Source organism: Schistocerca cancellata, chromosome 8 (genome assembly GCF_023864275.1).
Source record: "Schistocerca cancellata isolate TAMUIC-IGC-003103 chromosome 8, iqSchCanc2.1, whole genome shotgun sequence".
Lineage (NCBI taxonomy): Eukaryota > Metazoa > Arthropoda > Insecta > Orthoptera > Acrididae > Schistocerca > Schistocerca cancellata.
Genome location: NC_064633.1, coordinates 525,561,758 through 525,583,855, shown reverse-complemented (window position 1 = coordinate 525,583,855; position 22,098 = coordinate 525,561,758). Strand labels below are relative to the sequence as shown.

The 22,098-nt window shown below is 45.3% G+C and overlaps 1 protein-coding gene across 2 annotated transcripts in view; it reads left to right on the top strand.

Moving 5' to 3' along the window:
• The window catches only part of LOC126094720 (protein AMN1 homolog), a 105,299-nt gene that overhangs the window by 34,543 nt on the left and 48,658 nt on the right, over nt 1–22,098 (top strand). The gene's annotated exons all lie outside the window — the stretch shown is intronic.

Below are 22,098 nucleotides of genomic sequence, written 5' to 3'. Positions count from 1 at the left end.
TATGGTAGAGATAACAAACGACTTCCAAGAGCAGTGAGTGTTGTGGATAGTGCCTTAAGAGAGAGAGAGAGAGAGAGAGAGAGAGAGAGAGAGAGAGAGAGAGAGAGAGAATATAAGGTGAATGTAAATAAAAGTAAAATAAGGGTATTTGAGTTTCGTTACCCTAAATCGAGCATGCTGAGGGAATGAAATTTGGAATTGAGGTGCTGAAAGTAGTGGACAAATTCTGCTCTTGGTGGTGCAAAGTAACATACCTACGTGTGCCAGATGTGAAATGCAGGCTGGCAAGGGCAAAAAAAGTTTCCTGAAATAGAAGAATTTGTTAACATCAAATATATATTCAAGTGATAGGCAGTCTTTTCTGGAGGTATTTTCTCTGGAGAGTAGCCAAGAAGGGAATACAAGCTTTAGAAATGTGTTGTTACAAAAGAATTCTATAGATCTGATAAGTAGATTAGATATCTAATGAAAAAAATGGGGTGTATACGACCCAGGAGATCCGGGAAAAACCCGGGAATTGTTTACAATTCCGGAAATTTTTCATTGTTTCAGTTAAATTTTTGTGATTTTGAGTGGTAAGAACCAATACTCTAACAAAGGCTATTACTGTACCCCGCTACTGCAGAATAACACTGAAACAATGAAACATGAACGAGAAGGGGGGGGGGGGGGGGAATCTTAAGTTGCAAAGGAAATGCGCCGTATACAACAACAAAACACAGTTGTTATACAAGTGTCTGCCAACAGCAAAATGTGTCAAAGGCTTTTGGAAGACTATGCAATGCTTCATAACAACAAATTGACTCCGATGAGCGTGACGTGACAACTGTTTAAATGAGATTCCTTTGAACAGTTGCGGGCGGGCTCTTGTTCATGCGTAGTTGAGTTGCGTATGAGTAGTATCCTCTCCCACTTCTTATTACAGAAGTGTGGCTTGGCGCCACTACCTAATATTGCCCCGGTTCGGAAATATAGTAAATCCGGGCCTGATGCACAGAGCAGTCTGAGTTGTGGTGGGGAGGTGCGCCATCTCCATGTGACCTGTGTTTACGTTCAGTGATTTTGTTGTTTCCTCTTCGTTTATTGCTCTCATGTTAAATGATAAAACGGATTTTTGTGACCGGGAGATATCAAATGAATTAAAATACGTTCGCATAATTACGGATGGCTAAAATATGTCATTAGTTTCAGATTTTATTTCCACCTTTCTGACAGTCAAGCATTAATCGCCTTGCGGAACAATGAAGTTATTTTTGTCGGTTTGCTAAAGAGATTTGGCTTTTATTAATCTCTTCTGCTGAGGCAGTCAGTTTATTTGAAACGAACTGTTTAATTTCACACTGTAGGCTGGTTTCAACTGTTCGCTGATTTCAAGTGCACGTATGACATTATGCCATAATAAAGAACCAAACATGAGATAATGCAATACTGGTACTACAAGAAAATTTACATCCGAATCTGGACATACGAATGTGCACTTTAAGCCGAATTATGCATTTTGTATGGTTCACAAAATTCCGATGCTCTTGAAGTATCCTTTGATGTCGTGTTTCTTTTATGACATAATGTAAGATCTTTTAATGTTTTGCACGTATGAACATATGGCCTTTCTGCGTCATCGCGTGGTGACGACTGTTATCTGGCGCTCTCTTGCAACTGCTGAAACAAACCTATTTCTAACAGGTAGCGGGAAAATATTGCGAACGGTGGTTTGAAAAGCGTGACATACATTAAAAGCAAATTTCCTTTTATGCAAGATGAACTATGTGCGAGAATGTACGATGAATTTCTTAAATAACAAAGCGTTTGACTCTCATTTAAAAATCAATTCTTTGAGAATGGCCATTTAAAAGAATTTCGAGCTCAGAAGATCAAACATTTACGTCATTATTAAAAATTTTACTGGAACATTTGTGTGATGTATCTTAAAGAGTATCACGCGCAGAAAAGATCAACATTATATGTGGAAGCTTAGCTACTCTTCCAGCTATTAATCTTGGAGACCAGTATTATATGTGAATGCTATGTATATTAATTTAAACCATTAACTTTTCTTATTTGTGTTTTTGCACTACTTAAGAGTGATCTTGCTATTGGCTGACTACATCATGTGTTCTATGCTGTCATCAGCTGGCGAGATCACGTGACATGAGTGATGAGCGGCTTACAAAAGCGCATCGCAATCTCGATTTCAATGCTTTGGAAAGCAACATGCGGTGCAACATGCGGTATTTGGTGGAATTCGAATTTATGCCCTCGTAATAGGAAAATATGCAGCGTACATATTGCTGCACATCAAAGGTGTTTCAAAGCGTGTTCTCCCCCCCCCCCCCCCCCCCCCCCCCCCCCCCCCGAGTTTCGTCTTCTTAAGTGGCAGGAAATTCTACGTCTTTCTATAAAACCATAAACATTCAAAGGATGAGTTTTACAGTGCCAAGGAATGGTATACGGTCACTTAACATGGAAAAAGGGTATTTTCGCCCCGGAGAAAGTGTATTTTTAACCGGGAAAAATCTGGGATTTTTTTTTCCTTGTCCACGTAGACACCCTGAAAAATTTTATGGCACAGCTTGACTAAAAGAAAGAGTAAATTGGTTAGACAAATCCTGAGCCTGCAAGATATTGTTAACTAGTTAGTGTGGGGATAAAACTTATAGGTGGCGATTAAGACTTGACTTTAGTTAACAGGTTCAAATGGATGCTGGTTGTACATCTACTTCTGTATTCCACAAGCCACCTTACGGTGTGTGGCAGAGGTACCTTCTGGTCCCTACATGCCCTAATTTTTCTCATTTTCTGATCATGGTTGTATAACAAGTCAAATGTGAGGTAAAGAAATGTGTTGCCCAGCTCTTCTTTGAACAAACACTCACAGAATATCAACAATAAACCTCTTCATGATATACAATGCCTCTCTTGTAACATTGACCACTCAGACCCTTACACCAACCAAGTGCATCTAGCCCCCTCCCCAGTTTTTGCCCCATATCAAATTGGCAATGAGGAATTTTTCAGCCCCAGCAACACCGCCGTCTGCCCAATCCCCAACCTCTCTCAGTTCTTGTCCCACCATTTGGTAATGAGTAAATGTTTTTACTGGCTTCAGTGCCTCCTTTACAAGTTTCGTCTCACCATTGGCGACAGCTTCTCTGTCTTGCGCAATCATTTGAGGATCAGTCAACATTTTCACCTGCTCCAGTCCCACCTTTCCAAGTTTCGTCCTTATCAGTTGGCGATAAGGAATTTTTTCTTTCCCTTCGATACAAGACAGCAACCTGTAAACCTTCAACACACTTGCATCTTGTGGGTGGCTCAGGCATTGTTTGCCATAACAGGCACAAGTGCCTGAATGCTGAACACTGATCTGTGCTTGTCGTGCATGTTAGTAAATCTACCGGACAACAACAGTCACATGCCGATTTGTTGTACATGGAGTCTCTGCTAACCACCGTGAGATGTGTGAAGTCTGCTGCTGCCAGTAGAGCACACTTCCGTGACCACAGCGCTGTGATCATGGGCAATATTTTCCTACGACACGTCACACACCTGCCAGCAGCTAACTCTGAATCCTTGTGCTATGACAGTATCTAGGCGTTGAACCTCGGATCAGAGTTTCGTCTCAGCTGTCGATCTAGCTGCTCATTCTTACTCTCTGGGCCAGGTGCTGGCTGCATCTGCAGCCCGTTTGTCTCACAAAGGAATCGTCGCTGGACAGCCGCCATGCTGTGTTTATCTTCTAATGTGTACTAAGGTTAGGGCAGTGACTTTTCTCCCTTCAGGCTGTGACCTCATGCCAATCAAGTGCATCTGCTCTCCCTTTGCCAAGGCTCCGACTGATTGTGTCGTTCACTAACTTCTTATCATTCTAAGTGATCCTGAACTTTAACCTTTTTGTTACTCACTTTGCCCTTTGACCACTTAATCGTTATGTGTCTTTCTTGTTTGGGACTACCAGACGAACTTTCATTTGAATCTAACTTAACACTCCATGACAGGGACTTAAGTTCTTTAATATTCATGTAAATATATTCTGCATTGTTTACCTCGGCTGTGTTGACATTGTGTTTCCACTGGCACAAGATATACTCCGTTTGTCAGAAATTTCTAAGTCAGGTTTCTTTTGTTTGTTTATGAGTTTGCAGTACTAAAAAGGAACAAATGTATGTTTTATGTTATATATGTATGTCCCCTTGAAGTGGCCTTGGCCATGTTTCTGCGCAAACGCACTGGGTAGCAGGATTGTGCTTAGCAACACACTGTTTTGATTCCTGGCACATTAGTTACAGTTGCACAATGAATGCTGGTTGCGAACAAAGAGTAAACATTAAGTTCTGCGTTAAGCTCAGGAAAACCCCTAGTGAAATGTGTACAATGATTAAGCAAGGATATGCAGGTGGGGCATTTTCAAGAACCCATGTTTTCGCGTGGCACAAATGGTTTCGTGACAGCAGGGATTCAGTGCAATACGATCCCAGATCTGAATGTGTAGGCAGTTATTGCAAGAAGGCCATCGTGTAACTGTGCATGTGATATCGGAACAACTTAATTTGAACCGTGATGTTTGTTGTAACATTGTATGTGAAGATTTAGGGAAATGAAACTAACAGACAAACAGAAAGAGGAAGTATGAAGAGTTTATGCTGAACTACCGGGTAGAGTCAGATGTGATGCCACATTTCTGTCAAAGATTATTGTTGGTCATGAAAGCTGTGCTACCAATGTGATCATTACATAAAACATCAGAGTACTGAATGGCAAAGTCTTGGATCTCCAGCCTTGAAAAAAGTCAAACGACAACCTTTGAGAACAAAGACAATGTCGATTGCATTCTTTGATAGTGAAGGATTAGTTCACCACGAGTATTTCTTCCATGTCAAACAGCAAACCAAACCGTTTACATCAAAGTCTGGAAATGTTTGCATCGAGCAAATCAGTGTTTCTGCCCTGATTTGTGGCTTACTCAGGACTGGTTCTTACTGTATGACAGTGCAAGGCCCCATACTGCTTTATGTGTTACCAAGTATCTGGCTAAAAGTTCTGTTATTGCCATCACACATCCACCATATTCGCACAACCTCTCACCTTGCGATTTTTTCTTGTTTTCATGAGTGAAAAGGCACCTGAAAGGAAAGCCTCATTGAGATATCACAGACATTAAATGAACTGTGACAAATGAGCTTACAAGCTTTGCAGTTGAAAATTTCTCTGCTTGTTTCGAACACATTTAGAAATGTTGGCAACTGTGCATAGGTAGCCAAGGGGATTACTTCAATAGGAGCTAGGATCATTACTTTGTAAGTGAAATTTTCTATTTAAAAAAAAAAAAAAAAAAAAAAAAAAAAAAAAAACCAGTTCTGGATTTTTTCTGACAAAAGATGTATCATATTGCTTCTTGGAGTTTATCAGTAGTTTAACAATAGTGGATCCCCTCATCCGTTTACACCCAATATGTTGCATGCGTTTGTACTTAGGATCAGCTACCAGTCCCTGTGTGAATTGACATTCCTTTTGCAAGTCTTCCTGCATTTCACCAAAGTCCTCTGACATTACAACCTTCCCACAGACAATTAACATAATCCATGAATGGCCTCAAATTGCCTTTTAACATTTACCAGTAGATCATTAATATAAATTGTAGGTGGAAACAGTCCTATCACACTTCCTTAGGGAACTCCTGAAATCACCTCTACCTTGATGATTTTCTTCCATTAAGAATGACTGTTGAGTTCTATCTGCAAGGAAGTCCCGAAGCTAGCCGCAAATCTACTCTCGTACCCCATAACCTCATATTTTCATCACTTCCGGGAGTCAAGGACCAAGTCATCAACTTAGGCGTATTTGTCTATGTCATTCTGGAGTTCATGAATGAGCAGAGCAAGCTGATTTTTTTGCAAGATCTCTGTTTTTGGAATCCATGTTGATTTTTAGAGGAGAGATATAACTCGACAAAAAAATTTGAGATCAGCATTATATGCCTGTAATTAAGTGCATCTGTCAAACCTTTCTTGAAAATACGTATGTTCTGCACTTTTTCTAGTCACTAGGCATCTGTCATTGCTCATGCAACCTGCGATAAACTCCTGCTAAAAGGGGATTAAGTTCTTGCGCATAACCTCTGTAGACCCTCACAGGTATTTTGTGTGGTGCAGATGCTTTCACACTTTTGAGCAATGTTAGTTGATTTCCTATTCTGCTGTCACTTACCTCAATATCTGCCATTTTGGCTTTCTTAGGATGGTTGAAATAAGGATCTGTATTACAGTCTTCTGCCATGAAGTAATTTGGGAAGACTGAATCAGTATTTCAACCTTCTCCCTGTCATCCTCCATTTTGTTGCCATTATGATCACTGAACTTGTTGTCAATATTGTCACTGAATGGTGGAATAGTTGGTTTCAATCCACTTAACGACTTTACTTGAAACCAAAACTTTGTAGGGTTTTTAGTGAGATCATGTGACAAAATTTTGTTTCAAGTTCATTGAAAGCTTCTCGTATTGCTCTCCTTACTCTTCTCATTTTCGTGTTTTTTAGCTTATATGCAGACTAGATTGTAACGTTGCTTGATTGGAGATGAACTCTCTTTGCTTTGGTAGCAACTTTCTGATATGACTATTGAACCATGTGGGTCTTTCTCATCCCTCACATCCTTGAACCACAAACATTGGTCTCAGGCATATTGTGCAATGTTTTTGACTTTTATCCATTTGTGCTCTACATCTTTGTCCTCAGAGTTGATGGTGGCTACTCAGATGTGTCACAATTTGTATCCTGTCACGCTTACTAAGCAAATATATTTTCCTGTTTTTCTTAATATCCTTTGTAACACCCATAGTTGATCAATGCTATTGGAGCCTTATGATCGATGATGACCTCCTCTACGTTAACCGATTATGAAAGTTTGAGCCCGTTAGTTACTAGGAGGTCTAAGGTGTTGCACTCCACATTAGTTCTCCCTACCTGCTCAAGGTAATTTTCAGAAAAGGCTTTCAGAGCAAATTAACCCTTGTTTCTGATGCCAGTTGTAATTGGATGACTCTCCTATTCTATTGCTGGCAAATTGAAGGCAATCCCTACTACAGTAGCATGATCAGGAAATGCAATCACAGTCTCCAAGTTTTCCCCGAAGTTCTCTGGCAGTACAGCTCCATACTCAGGTGGTCTATGAGAGCACCCATTACCATGTTTTAATCACTTACGGCCTATCCTTGCAAAATATGTTACAAACTGAATTTAGGATTTCACAGCTATTCACTTCCAGTTTACTCTTAACTTCCTTTGTAGTACTGTGTGGCCATTATTACCATTAATAAGCCATAGTATTTTCTTTCACCACATTAATATTTTCTTTTTCCAATCAGCAAGGATGCTGCTCTGAAAACAATGTTGCTGATATGTCTTTGATTTCAGTAGGCAATTAATTATTAACCGTAAGGAGAGACTCCCCTAACCTTAAAACCCTCAGGTTGACATCACATGTATGCAACTACATGATTAGCTACTGCCTTTGTGTAGTGAACATCTGAACCACAGTTCTCCAACAGATAGTGGTTGTTGAGAAATTTGGATCTTATATCGTTGCAGAGTTGTCTGAGTCTGTAGTGCGACTTGGCACCAAGCTAGAGGCCTTGGTATCATGCTGCAAATTGAGTTTGTACCCTGCATGTGATGCTACTTTACTTCACTGGTCCATTCAGCATCTAAAGAAACTGAGTGTGTCCTTGAAACCGAGATGACAAGCATAATTCACGTTGTTGTTGTTGTGGTCTTCAGTCCTGAGACTGGTTTGATGCAGCTCTCCTTGCTACTCTATCCTGTGCAAGCTTCTTCATCTCCCAGTACTTACTGCAACCTACATCCTTCTGAATCTGCTTAGTGTTTTCATCTCTTGGTCTCCCTCTACGATTTTTACCCTCCAAGCTGCCCTCCAATGCTAAATTAGTGATCCCTTGATGCCTCAGAACATGTTCTACCGACTGGTCCCTTCTTCGTGTCAAGTTTTGCCACAAACTCCTCTTCTCCCCTATTCTATTCAATACCTCCTCATTAGTTACGTCCCCCCTGCGGGTACGGGGTAAGAATAGGCCCGAGGTATTCCTGCCTGTCGTAAGAGGCGACTAAAAGGAGTTCCAACCATTTCGGCCTTCCATGTGATGGTCCCCCTTGGGGTTTGACCTCCTTTTTTCAAAATTCTACAGAAGTACGAGCCTTTTGGGGAAGGACGCCTTACGTGGTGTATCATTGGTCCTCAGTGCACTAAGACCTTGGCACTCAGCATTGTAACGGCGTTGTAACCACACCCACTATTCCTCAAATTGGGCCTAAACGCCTGATGGATTGCACAAGTTATGCCCATAGTGCGTCCCCATCTGCACCTACGATCATGATGGACTTTTCATGGCACCCGAAATCCAGCACGGTAGCCAGCCCGTTGTGGTGGGGTCGTCATGTACCCTCTAGGTTGTAGCCCCCTGACAACACAGGGATCGTATTGCTGATACCTGAGCCAAGGAGTAGATGCCCGTCTCCTTGGGGCATCGGGACTCCCGGCAATGGTCATCCTGCCAGGTGGCCCTTGCTGAGGCTGGGTGGCGCCCGTGGGGAGAGCCCCTGGTCGGAGTGGGTGGTATCGGGGTGGACGTTTCGCAGATGAAACATCAACATGTATCAGGTCACTCTGCGGCAGAGTCTTTTAAAAAGAAAGGTACTGTCTCTGGTTCTGGTTCTCCTGCCCTTTCCCCCTTGGCCACTCCCTGGGAGGAAGGACAGGCCCGCCGGCTTGGGGCGAAGTACTTCCCCCGCTATTTAGTCTGTTCTCGGACTGATGGGGGGACGTTCGCCACCTCCAAGCCCATGTTCTTTGTCCAGCACATCGAGGACATCTTCGGGGAAATCGAGGCTCTCAGTAAAATGCGTTTGGGGTCCGTTCTTATAAAGACCGCCTCCGCCACACAGTCGGCGGCGCTCCTGGCGTGCGACCGACTAGGGGACGTCCCAGTGTCTGTTGTCCCGCATCTGGCACTGAATAGGACACAGGGGGTTATTTTTCATCGTGACCTCCTGCTGCAACTGATGAGGAGCTCAGGGCCAACCTGGAGCGCCGAGGCGTGCATTTCATCTGGCGAGTTCAGCGCGGCCCCAAAGACCGTCGCATCGACACCGGAGCCTTTATCCTCGCCTTCGAGGGGGACGTTCTCCCGGAGAAGGTAAAGGTGATGTGCTACCAGTGCAACATGTGACCTTACGTCCCGCCTCCTATGCGCTGCTTTCGGTGTTTGCGCTTTGGGCACATGTCGTCACAGTGTCAGGCTGAGCCCCTTTGTGGCGATTGCGGACGTCCTCTTTGTGAGGAATATACATGCACCCCACCACCTCGGTGCGTCAATTGTCCTGGCATCCACTCGCCTAGATCTTTTGACTGCCCCGCGTATCAGAAGGAGAAGAAGATTCAAGAATTAAAAACTTTGGATCGTCTCTCTTATTCTGAGGCCAGGAAGAAGTATGACCGCCTCCATCCCGTGACGTTGACAACTTCGTTTGCCTCAGTCGTGTCCACTCCTTCCACAGTATCCTCACCCCTATCCTGTCCCCCCTCCACCTCCTCACCCCATCCGGGGTCTACGCCTCCGCCTCCCAAATCCCTCCCTTCCAAATCCTCCTCCCTCGCAACCCCTGCCCCCTCTGCCCCGGGGGCCACCCTTCCTCCTTCTCCCCCTCCGCCGCCTGAGAAGCGATCCTCTTCTCAGGCGTCCATCGGGGAAACGTTCCGGACCCCGGCTTCCGAGGTCCGGCGTTCCAAAACGGACCCCGCGCGTGAGGACCTTCTTCGGGTCCAGCCCACCATCCCCGTGCCTCATCGGCCTTCCAAGAAGGCCTCCAAGAAGAAATCTTTATCCCCCTCTCCACCCCGGCGCGTTTCGTCTGACGCTCCATCCGTGAGTCGTTGCTCCCGGCCATCCTCAGTTTCGCCGGGACGCTTTGCTGCCAGGCGCTCAGCTGGCCTCTCATCGGCGAATGATGCTGCCCCTCCTACGCAACCCGGGAAAGCGGCCGCCGCTGGCAACGACTCGATGGAACAGGATCCGCCTCCCGCCGGTTGTGGCGTTGTTCCCTGGACACCTGGCCCTCCGCGGCCGTCGAGGTGACCAGCTCTTCACCCGTTTCATTCCCCCTCTTTTCTGACTAGCGATGGCTTTGTTACATTGGAACATAAGAGGTATTCGATCTAATCGGGAGGAATTACAACTGCTCCTCCGCCTGCACTGTCCGCTCGTCCTTGGTCTCCAGGAAATCAAGTTGCGCCCAACTGACCGTATTGCTTTTACCCACTATACCTCGGAGTGGTCTGACCTCCCCCCTGTGGTCGGTATTCCAGCTCGTGGTGGGGTCATGTTGCTCGTTCGGGACAATGTCTATTACCATCCCCTCCCATTGACCACCCCACTCCAAGCAATAGCTGTCCGTATTACTATTTCTGCCTTTACTTTTTTTGTCTGTACCGTCTACACTCCATCGTCATCCGCAGTTAGTCGGGCTGACACGATGCACCTGATTGTTCAGCTTCCTCCGCCGTTTTTATTGTTTGGCGACTTCAATGCCCATCATCCCCTTTGGGGCTCTCCTGCATCCTGTCAGAGAGGCTCCCTCTTGGCGGATGTCTTCAACCATCTCAATCTTGTCTGCCTCAATACTGGCACCCCGACTTTCCTCTCGGACTCTACTCATACCTACTCCCACTTGGACCTCTCGATCTGTTCTACCACTCTTGCCCGTCGGTTCGAGTGATATGTCCTTTCTGACACCTATTCGAGCGACCACTTCCCCTGTGTCGTTCGTCTCCTGCACCACACCCCATCCCCACGTCCTTCGAGCTGGAACATACCGAACGCTGACTGGGGACTTTACTCCTCCCTGGCGACCTTTCCGGACCACGATTTTCTCAGTTGTGACAGTCAGGTCGAATACCTCACAGCTGTCATCATCAATGCTGCCGAACGTTCCATTCCTCGTACTGCCTCTTCTATACATCGCGTTTCCATCCCCTGGTGGAATGAGGCTTGTCGAGACGCTATCCGTGCTCGACGACGTGCTTTACGCACCTTTCGCCGCCATCGTACGTTGGCGAATTGTATTGGATACAAACGACTCCGAGCGCAATGCTGTAGAGTCATCAAAGACAGCAAAAAAGCTTGGTGGGCCTCTTTCACCAGCTCCTTTAACAGTTTTACTCCCTCTTCTGTCGTCTGGGGTGGCCTGCGCCGGCTGTCGGGCATTAAGGCCCACTCCTCGGTACCTGGCCTGACTTCAGGTGATGAGGTCCTTGTTGATCCTGTGGATATCTCCAACCCCTTCGGCCGCTTTTTCGCGGAGGTTTCAAGCTCCGTCCATTACCACCCTGCCTTCCTTCCCAGGAAAGAGGCAGAAGAGGCTCGGCGACCTTCCTTCCACTCGCTGAATCTGGAAAATTATATTGCCCCCTTTACTATGCGGGAACTCGAATGTGCACTTGCACTGTCCCGGTCCTCTGCTCCGGGGCCAGATGCCATTCATGTTCAGATGCTGGGACACCTTTCTCTGGCAGGCAAAAGCTTCCTTCTTCGTACCTACAATCGCGTCTGGACCGAAGGTCAAGTCCCCATGCGTTGGCGTGACGCCGTCGTTGTTCCTATACCCAAACCCGGGAAGGATAGACACCTTCCTTCTAGTTACCGCCCCATTTCTCTTACAAGCTGTGTCTGTAAGGTGATGGAGCGCATGGTTAACACTTGGTTAGTTTGGATTCTTGAATCTCGATGGCTACTTACCAATGTTCAATGCGGCTTTCGTCGCCGCCGCTCCGCTGTTGACCACCTTGTGACCTTGTCGACATTAATCATGAGCAACTTTTTGCGAAAGTGTCAAACGGTCGCCGTGTTCTTCGATTTGGAGAAGGCTTATGATACCTGTTGGAGAGGAGGCATCCTCCGCACTATGCACAGGTGGGGTCTACGTGGTCGCCTGCCCCTTTTTATTGATTCCTTTTTAACAGATCGAAAGTTTAGGGTATGTGTGGGTTCCGTATTGTCCGACGTCTTCCTCCAGGAGAACAGAGTGCCTCAGGGCTCCGTCTTGAGCATAGTCATTTTTGCCATAGCGATCAATCCAATTATGGATTGCATTCCACCTAATGTCTAGGGCTCTCTTTTTGTCGATGACTTCGCGATCTACTGCAGTGCCCAGCGAACATGCCTCCTGGAGCGCTGCCTTCAGCGTTGTCTAGACGGCCTATACTCATGGAGTGTGGCAAATGGTTTCCGGTTCTCTGAAAAGAAGATGGTTTGCATCAACTTTTGGCGATATAAAGCGTTGCTTCCGCCATCCTTACATCTCGGTCCCGTTGTTCTCCCATTCGTGGAAACAACTAAGTTTCTAGGGCTCACACTGGACAGGAAACTGTGTTGGTCTCCACACGTCTCTTATTTGGCTGCTCGTTGTACACGTTCCTTAATGTCCTCAGAGTTCTTAGTGGTTCATCTTGGGGAGCAGATCGCACTGTCCTGCTTCGCTTGTATCGGTCCATAGTCCGATCAAAGCTGGATTATGGGAGCCTCGTCTACTCGTCTGCTCGGCCATCCCTCTTACGCCGTCTCAACTCCATCCACCATAGGGGCTTACGTCTTGCGACCGGAGCTTTCTACACTAGTCCCGTCGAGAGTCTTTATGCTGAAGCTGCCGAATTACCATTGACCTATCGGCGTGACGTACTGCTTTGTCGGTATGCCTGCCGGCTGTTGTCAATGCCCGACCACCCCTCTTATCAGTCCTTCTTCGCCGATTCTCTCGACCGTCAGTATGGGTTGTATGTGTCTGCCCTGCTGCCCCCTGGAGTCCGCTTTTGTCGCCTGCTTCAAAAATTGGATTTTGCCCTCCCTACCACCTTCAGAGAGGGTGAGAGCCCGACACCACCTTGGCTCCAGGCTCCGGTTCATGTTTATCTCGACCTCAGCTCGCTCCCGAAGGAGGGTACTCCGGCTGCAGTGTATTGCTCACGGTTTGTCGAACTTCGTGTGCGACTTGCCAGTCACACCTTTATTTACACTGATGGCTCCAAAACTGACGATGGTGTCGGCTGTGCCTTTGTCGTCGGGGCCGTCACCTTTAAATACCGGCTCCTCGACCAATGTTCCAGCTTTACGGCCGAGCTTTTTGCCCTCCATCAGGCTGTTCAGTATGCCCGCCGCCACTGCCATTCATCGTATGTACTCTGCTCTGATTCACTCACTGCTCTTCAGAGCCTTGGAGCTCCATCTCCGGTCCATCTCTTGGTGCAACGGATCCAGCAGTCCCTCCATTCTTTCGCTGAGGGTGGCTCTCGTGTCAGCTTTCTGTGGGTTCCCGGCCATGTAGGAGTGCCTGGGAATGAGGCTGCTGATTCTGCAGCCAAGGCTGCAGTCCTCCTGCCTCGGCCAGCCTCCCATTGTGTCCCGTCATCTGACGTTAGTGGGGTTGTTTGTAAGAGGCTTGTGTCCTTGTAGTGGGATACTTGGTCCTCAAGTTCCGGGCAGTAAAACCGTTCCCAACTGCGTGGACAACCTCTTCCCGACCATCTCGGCGAGAAGAGGTCCTTCTGACCAGGTTACGGATTGGGCATTGCCGGTTTAGCCACCGCTACCTGCTCTCCGGTGACCCAGCCCCGCAGTGCCCTTGTGGTCATGCATTAACACTCGAGCAGCTGCTCGTGTTCTTCGTTTCATTACTTTGACTGGATTGTCCAAAGACATCTAACTCTTTCACTTATTTTATCTGCCTCTTTGTAAGAACTTTCTGGTGTCCCCCCCCCCCTCCCCCCTTGAGTTTTACTAGATTCTATGTGCTCTAACAATTGTGACTGGGCGCTAATTACCTCAGTAGTTGAGCGCCCTTAAACACCAAAAAAAAAAAAAAAAAAGAAAAAAAAAGATTAGTTACGTGATCTACCCATCTGATTTTCAGCATTCTTCTGTAGCACCACATTTCGAAAGCTTCTATTCTCTTCTTGTCCAAACTATTTATCGTCCATGTTTCATTTCCACACATGGCTACACTCCATACAAATACTTTCAGAAATGACTTCCTGACACTTAAATCTATACTCGATGTTAACAAATTACTCTTCTTCAGAAACGCTTTCCTTGCCATTGCCAGTCTACATTTTATATCCTCTCTACTTCGACCATCATCAGTTATTTTGCTCCCCAAATAGCAAAATTCCTTTACTACTTTAAGTGTCTCATTTCCTAATCTAATTCCCTCAGCATCACACGACTTAATTCGACTACATTCCATTATCCTCGTTTTGCTTTTGTTGATGTTCATCTTGTATCCTCCTTTCAAGACACTGTCCGTTCCGTTCAACTGCTCTTCCAAGTCCTTTGCTGTCTCTGACAGAATTACAATGTCATGGGTGAACCTCAAAGTTTTTATTTCTTCTCCAGGGATTTTAATACCTACTTCGAATTTTTCTTTTGTTTCCTTTACTGCTTTCTCAATATACAGATTGAATAACATCGGGGATAGGCTACAACCCAGTCTTACTCCCTTCCCAACCACTGCTTCCCTTTCATGCCCCTCGACTCTTATAACTGCCATCTGGTTTCTGTACAAATTATAAATAGCCTTTCGCTCCCTGTATTTTACCCCTGCCAGCTTTAGAATTTGGAAGAGAGTATTCCAGTCAACATTGTCAAAAGCTTTCTCTAAGTCTACAAATGCTAGAAATGTAGGTTTGCCTTTCCTTAATCTTTCTTCTAAGATAAGGCGTAAGGTCAGTATTGTCTCACGTGTTCCAACATTTCTACGGAATCCAAACTGATCCTCCCCGAGGTCGGCTCCTACCAGTTTTTCCATTCGTCTGTAAAGAATTCGCGTTAGTATTTTGCATCCGTGACTTATTAAACTGATTGTTCGGTAATTTTCACATCTGTCAGCACCTGCTTTCTTTGGGATTGGAATTATTATATTCTTCTTGAAGTCTGAGGGTATTTCACCTGTCTCATACATCTTGCTCACCAGATGGTAGAGTTTTGTCAGGACTGGCTCTCCCAAGGCTGTCAGTAGTTCTAGTGGAATGTTGTCTACTCCCGGGGCCTTGTTTCGACTCAGGTATTTAAGTGCTCTATCAAACTCTTCACGCAGTATCGTATCTCCCATTTCATCTTCATCTACGTCCTCTTCCATTTCCATAATATTGTCCTCAAGTAAATCGCCCTTGTATAGACCCTCTATATACTCCTTCCACCTTTCTGCTTTCCCTTCTTTGCTTAGAACTGTGTTTCCATCTGAGCTCTTGATATTCATACAAGTGGTTCTCTTTTCTCCAAAGGTCTCTTTAATTTTCCTGTAGGCAGTATCTATCTTACCCCTCGTGAGATAAGCCTCTGCATCCTTACATTTGTCCTCTAGCCATCCCTGCTTAGCAGTTTTGCACTTCCTGTTGATCTAATTTTTGAGACGTTTGTATTCCTTTTTGCCTGCTTCGTTTGCTGCATTTTTATATTTTCTCCTTTCATCAATTAAATTCAATATTTCTTCTGTTACCCAAGGATTTCTACCAGCCCTCGTCTTTTTACCTACTTGATCCTCTGCTGCCTTCACTACTTCATCCCTCCTGGTGTTGTCAGTTTGAGTTAAAAAATCCACAAGTCTTAACGAATTTAATTCAGTACTCTTAGAAGAGTAAGTACATGACACCAATGTTATCACAGACCCCAGAAATATCTTTGTAATTCTGAAATAAACAGTATTTATCCTGTCCCTTGCTTTATATTAAACTGTCACAGTCACTCATTTTGTAATGTATTACACCAACCAACATCAATAGCAAGACATGCAGAAGACAATGCTACAGCAGGATTGACATATCAATAATCAAATAGAAACTAACCTTGTTTTGACCGCCAAACTGTGTTTCTGCGCTATTGATTTGTTTTGTATGTTGAAGTTTGTGTGTGGTGAAGAAGTCCAAAAGAACTGTGGAAATAATGATGTCTCAACACATGTCCCCATCTGCTGAAACATAAATTTGTTTTTGAATGTTACAGGTGCGGTTTCGATTTAGTTATGACATGTTCCACTCCTCGGATGGTCTGTCGCCCATTTGATTTATATGCCACCTTTTATCTTATAATTATCTTCTGGTCACTATTTCTGAAGTAACATTCTGTAGTTGACCTGCCATGTGGTGCCACTGGACAGTGATATGTAATTTCTTCAACTTCTGCCAAGGGTGGACGCTGAAAAAGAGCTCCGATCTGTTCTAGCTACTAAATGATGCAAACAATTTTATGGTAACCCTTCTGTATTGTAATGTTTTTGTGTAATGATTCTGTGCAATTGTGGATGACCAAATTTCTCTTAACAAGTAGCTACACACAGATCACAACATGTGTTTATTTACTAATTTCACATTTCAGAACAGATGTTCGGGCATCAACATTGTTGCCCACGTCCTTTGCTCCATGGCTTCCAAGGCACCATCAAGCCATGACACAAAAGCATAAATGAGCCTCCACGGCAGGTGGACACGCGCACCCGTCATCATGCCTTATCAATGATCTGAGTTGCCATCTTTTAATCCACCTGCGCAGTTGGAAAACCAGAGCGCACATAGTGGGATGTCCAATGCTTAAGAACTACTGAAACAATGTTTTCAGTTTACACAAACATCTTTTGTTGACCTAAGTGGTTAGAAGTGGCACATGTTACTCCTTGGAATCAACATGTTTCACCACATTGTTCATGAGGTGTAGCTCTGAACATCTCGCCAACCCAGATATTTCTGTCAGTAGTTTTTGAGTTATTCATGTTTATTTCCATTTTTGATCAAATCGTTGTAGGTTATCTTGTATCAGGTTTTACTCACCATATAGCAGAGATGCTTTAAGTTAAGTTATAATTTTATATTATTTACAAGGTTTGCAGCTATGAGGGGGTGTGGGGAAGCTTTGGAGGTTGTTGTAGAAGTGGTGGATAGTGGTACTCTGAGGCGGGATAGAGGGACACATTCCATGTGGGAAAAATAAAAAACAAAGATGCTGTAACTTACCAAACGAGAAAGCGCCGGTATGTTGATAGACACAAAAAAAAAAAAAAAAAAAAAAAAAAAAAAACACACACAAACACACACACAAATTGCAAGCTTTCGCAACCCAAGGTTGCTTAATCTGGAAAGAGGGAAGGAGAGGGAAAGACGAAAGGATGTGGGTTTTAAGGGAGAGGGTAAGAAGTCATTCCAATCCCGGGAGTGGAAAGACTCACCTTAGGGGGGAAAAAGGACAGGTATACACTCGGGCGCACGCACTTGTGCCCCCCCCCCCCCCCCCCCACACACACACACACATACACACAGGCAGACATATATAAATGCAAAGAGGTTGGGCAGAGATGTCAGTCGAGGCGGAAGTACAGAGGCAAAGATGTTGTTGAATGACAGGTGAGGTACGAGGAGCGGCAACTTGAAATTAGCGGAGGTTGAGGGCTGGTGGGTAACGGGAAGAGAGAATATATTGAAGGGCAAGTTCCCATCTCCGGAGTTCTGATAGGTTGGTGTCAGTGGGAAGTATCCAGATAACCCGGACGGTGTAACACTACGCCAAGATGTGCTGGCCGTGCACCAAGGCATGTTTAGCCACAGGGTGATCCTCATTACCAACAAACACAGTCTGTCTGTGTCCGCTCATGCGAATGGACAGTTTGTTGCTGCTCATTCCCACATAAAAGGCTTCACAGTGTAGGCATGTCAGTTGGTAAATCACGTGGGTACTTTCACACGTGGCTCTGCCTTTGATCGTGTACACCTTCCGGGTTACAGGACTGGAGTAGGTGGTGGTGGGAGGGTGCATGGGACAGGTTTTACACAGGGGGTGGTTACAAGGGTAGGAGCCAGAGAGTAGGGAAGGTAGTTTGGGGATTTCATAGGGATGAACCAAGTGGTTACGAAGGTTAGATGGATGGCGGAAAGACACTCTTGCTGGAGTGGTGAGGATTTCACGAAGGATGGATCTCATTTCAGGGCAGGATTTGAGGAAGTCGTATCCCTGCTGGAGAGCCACATTCAGAGTCTGATCCTGTCCCGGGAAGTATCCTGTCACAAGTGGGGCACTTTTGGGGTTCTTCTGTGGGAGGTTTTGGGTTTGAGGGGATGAGGAAGTGGCTCTAACTATTTGCTTCTGTACGAGGTTGGGAGGGTAGTTGCGGGATGCGAAAGCTGTTTTCAGGTTTATTTTATCTCTCCCTATATATTTTTATTTTCATTTTAGCCTCATGTTACACTTTCCACCTTCTAAATCCCATGTCACCCTCACAACATCCCCACAACGACCCCATTAAGTTTTATTTACATTCCCTTCGCAAACATGCCTTCGTCCTAGCCAGATTACGCTCCCATATTTTATTTACTCAGGCTTGTCTGACATTTGGCATTACCCCCAAAGGCCTCACACTTAAAGTTCCCATCTCTGGCTGTAACCCTTCTTTCCATCAGTTCCTATACCAGTTCCAAACCGAACAATCCATAGCCCTCACCCGCCTAATGCTTCACCTACACATCAACTTAGCCAGTGAACACACCTGTCAACTCCTATCCCTAATCAAAGTCCTCAATCTTTCCTCTCCCACATGCACACCGGCAGTTCAGAGCATCCTCCTACAGGCCAACCGCAAATTAGAACAGCATGCCACCCTCCACCTCAAAAAACTATCCAATCTCCTGGTTTCCCACCTCCGGAAAGGCAACTCACTCACCCTTCACAACCTTCCCAACAAACCTCAGCCTCCTCTTATTGCACACAGACCCAGTCTCTCCCATCTACTCAATCTCCCACTTCCAGCTCCATTCCCCCCAAAACCTCAAAATTCTAATCAACACAGTCTGGGACCACAACACCCCAATTCAGTAGTTAACCTTTCCTCCAAACCTCTCTCCCAATCCGAAACCTCTGTTCTATCCAAAGGCCTCACCTTCAGTGCTACTCCCAGATTCAACCAAACAGCCCTTGTCAAAGATTTACTGTCCTACACTCGTAGTCTCTGCTGGAATATCACTTTGCCATGAAGAAAAATAATCCTAATCCTACTCCTAATGATCCAACACCCCAAGACACTATCCAAATTGAACCCTGACTGGAACAGTCCCGTACTCCGTCACAGCGGGACCTACCTCCTCTTCCTCAAAATCATCCTCTCCAAACCTTCCAGGAATTTCTCACTTCCAGCCTTGCCTCTCAATCTTTCTTGAAATACCTTAATCCTACTCCCAACATCACCACAGCTGAAGCCCAGGCTATCCATGATCTGAAGGCTGACCAATCCATCGTCGTTCTTCCGGCTGACAAGGGTTCCACCACCGTGGTACTTGATCGTCGGGAGTATGTGGCTGAGGGACTGTGTCAGCTTTCAGACAACACTACATACAAAGTTTGCCAAGGTAATCCCATTCCTGATGTCCAGGCAGAGCTTCAAGAAATCCTCAGAACCTTAGGCCCCCTACAAAACCTCTGCCTATGTAGATCAACACCTTCAACCCATTACATGCAGTCTCCCATCCTTCATCAAAGACACCAATCACTTTCTCGAACGCTTGGAATCCTTACACAATCTGTTACCTCCGGAAACCATCCTTGTAACCATTGTTGCCATTCCCTTATACACAAATATCCCGCACATCCAGGGCCTCGCTGCGATGGAGCACTTCCTTTCACGCCGATCACCTGCTACCCTACTTAAAACCTCTTGCCTCATTACCTTAGCCAGCTTCATCCTAACCCACAACTTCTTCACTTTTGAAGGCCAGACATACCAACAATTAAAGGGAACAGCCGTGGGTACCAGGATGGCCCCCCCTCGTAAGCCAACCTATTTATGGGTTGCTTAGAGGAAGCCTTCTTGGTTACCCAAGACTGCCAACCCAAAGTTTGGTACAGATTTATCGATGACATCTTCATGATCCGGACTCACAGTGAAGAAGAACTCCAGAATTTCCTCTCCAACCTCAACTCTTTTGGTTCCATCAGATTCATCTGGTCCTACTCCAAATCCCATGCCACTTTCCTCGACGTTGACCTCCATCTGTCCAATGGCCAGCTTCACACATCCGTCCACATCAAACCCACTAACAAGCAACAGTACCTCCATTACGACGGCTGCCAGCCATTCCATATCAAATGGCCCCTTCCCTACAGCTTAGGTCTTCTTGGCAAATGAATCTGCTCCAGTCCTGAATCCCTGAACCATTACACCAATAACCTAAAAACAGCTTTCGCATCCCGCAACTACCCTCTCAACCTCGTACAGAAGCAAATAGCTAGAGCCACTTCCTCATCCCCTCAAACCCAAAACCTCCCACAGAAGAACCCCAAAAGTGCCCCACTTGTGACAGGATACTTCCCGGGACAGGATCAGACTCTGAATGTGGCTCTCCAGCAGGGATACGACTTCCTCAAATCCTGCCCTGAAATGAGATCCATCCTTCGTGAAATCCTCACCACTCCAGCAAGAGTGTCTTTCCGCCATCCATCTAACCTTCGTAACCACTTGGTTCATCCCTATGAAATCCCCAAACTACCTTCCCTACTCTCTGGCTCCTACCCTTGTAACCACCCCCTGTGTAAAACCTGTCCCATGCACCCTCCCACCACCACCTACTCCAGTCCTGTAACCCGGAAGGTGTACACGATCAAAGGCAGAGCCACGTGTGAAAGTACCCACGTGATTTACCAACTGACATGCCTACACTGTGAAGCCTGCATTAACTGATGTATCACCTGCAGGGCAGAAAACTAACTGCTGCACTACATGTTGTTGTTGTTGTTGTTGTGGTCTTCAGTCCTGAGACTGGTTTGATGCAGCTCTCCATGCTACTCTATCCTGTGCAAGCTTCTTCATCTCCCAGTACCTACTGCAACCTACATCCTTCTGAATCTGCATAGTGTATTCATCTCTTGGTCTCCCCCTACGATTTTTACCCTCCACGCTGCCCTCCAATACTAAATTGGTGATCCCTTGATGCCTCAGAACATTTCCTACCAAACGATCCCTTCTTTTGGTCAAGTTGTGCCACAAACTCCTCTTCTCCCCAATCCTATTCAGTACCACCTCATTAGTTATGTGATCTACCCATCTAATCTTCAGCATTCTTCTGTAGCACCACATTTCGAAAGCTTCTATTCTCTTCTTGTCCAAACTATTTATCGTCCATGTTTCACTTCCATACATGGCTACACTCCATACAAATACTTTCAGAAATGACTTCCTGACACTTAAATCTATACTCGATGTTAACAAATTTCTCTTCTTCAGAAACGCTTTCCTTGCCATTGCCAGTCTACATTTTATATCCTCTCTACTTCGACCATCATCAGTTATTTTGCTCCCCAAATAGCAAAACTCCTTTACTACTTTAAGTGTCTCATTTCCTAATCTAATACCCTCAACATCACCCAATTTAATTTGACTACATTCCATTATCCTCGTTTTGCTTTTGTTGATGTTCATCTTATATCCTCCCTTCAAAACACCATCCATTCCGTTCAACTGCTCTTCCAAGTCCTTTGCTGTCTCTGACAGAATTACAATGTCATCGGCGAACCTCAAAGTTTTTATTTCTTCTCCATGGATTTTAATACCTACTCCGAATTTTTCTTTTGTTTCCTTTACTGCTTGCTCAGTATACAGATTGAATAACATCCTGGAGAGGCTACAGCCCTGTCTTACAACCTTCCCAACCACTGCTTCCCTTTCATGCCCCTTGACTCTTATAACTGCCATCTGGTTTCTATACAAATTGTAAATAGCCTTTCGCTCCCTGTATTTTACCCCTGCCAGCTTTAGAATTTGAAAGAGAGTATTCCAGTCAACATTGTCAAAAGCTTTCTCTAAGTCTACAAATGCTAGAAACGTAGGTTTGCCTTTCCTTAATCTTTCTTCTAAGATAAGTCGTAAGGTCAGTATTGCCTCACGTGTTCCAGTATTTCTACGGAATCCAAACTGATCTTCCCTGAGGTCGGCTTCTACTAGTTTTTCTATTCGTCTGTAAAGAATTCGTGTTAGTATTTTGCAGCTGTGGCTTATTAAACTGATTGTTCGGT